General features: G+C 41.3%; 1 pseudogene; it reads right to left on the minus strand.

Annotated features, from left to right (window-relative positions):
- Positions 1-636: 636 nt before the first annotated feature.
- LOC105978738 lies at positions 637-1,185 on the minus strand (annotated as a pseudogene).
- Positions 1,186-1,190: the final 5 nt, after the last annotated feature.

Below are 1,190 nucleotides of genomic sequence, written 5' to 3' on the forward strand. Positions count from 1 at the left end.
TCCCAGGGAGTAGCAGAGAGAGAGCGGTGTCTTCTGCCTCCAAGGAGAAAGTACCAGATTTCCCAGAATTCTCAGGAGAAAGTCATCCCCACACAGAAATCTCATTGGCTATCTCCAGATTGACAGCCTAGACTCCAACCTTACACTCTTTATTTTTAATTAAAAAAAATTGTATTTACTTAGAAGCATTCAGAATGTCAACAAAACAGTTGCAATTTTTTTGTTTTGTTTTTGCAATTACAGAATGGTATTCAGTTAACAGAACAACAATTATTTCATATTAAGCTGCATCATAGACAAATGAAGAGGAAAAAAAAGAAACAAAAAAACTACTGTCCCCATATATAACTAATTTGTGCTATGCACCAACAAGGACCTGCTTTAAATTTCCATGCCAATTTACCAACCCCATACTGTACCAGGCAAGGATAGTGGCTATTAAAAAGACCACCAAGACAGGGCTATCTAAAGACATATTCGGTAGTGTGTTCACTATACAAAAAAAGACACTGTACAGTTTAAAAACAAATATTACACAGCCTTATATTTCAATTTGTTTTCTTTAAAAGGAGTGAGCTGTGTACAAGGGGGTTAAATGCTTTATAGAGAAGAAAAAAAAACTGCGCTAGAACCAACTTATTCATCATCTTCATCCTCCTCTTCCTCCTTCTTTTTCTTGCTTCTCGGCCTTGACCACTCCCTTTTTGGCAGCATCGGGCTTCCCTTTAGCCTGGTATGCAGCTATATCCTTTTCATATTTCTCCTCCAGCTTTGCGGCCTTCTTCTCATAAGGCTGCTTGTCGTCGGCCGCAGTGTGATTTCACATCTCTCCTAACTTCTTCGCAACGTCCCTGATGGATAAGCCAGGGTGCTTGCCTTTGATTTGGGGGCGATACTCAGAGCAAAACAAGAGAAAGGCCAAAGGAGGCCTCTTGGGTACATTGGGATCCTTGAACTTCTTTTTTGTCTCCCCTTTAGGAGGGAATGTTATGTTTTCATTTCTCTCTCATAACGGACCTTGTCCGCCTTAGACATGCCTTCAAATGTCCCCTTCTCTTTCGCAGACATGGTCTTCCACCTCTCTGAGCCCTTCTTAGAAAACTCGGAGAAATGGACAGAGGCATCCGGGTGCTGCTTCTTATGTTCCTCCCGGCAAGTTTGCACAAAAAATGCCTATGATGACATTTTGC

Source organism: Echinops telfairi, unplaced genomic scaffold, assembly GCF_000313985.2.
Source record: "Echinops telfairi isolate 266 unplaced genomic scaffold, ASM31398v2 ScPeMD7_4;HRSCAF=17, whole genome shotgun sequence".
NCBI classification, from domain to species: domain Eukaryota; kingdom Metazoa; phylum Chordata; class Mammalia; order Afrosoricida; family Tenrecidae; genus Echinops; species Echinops telfairi.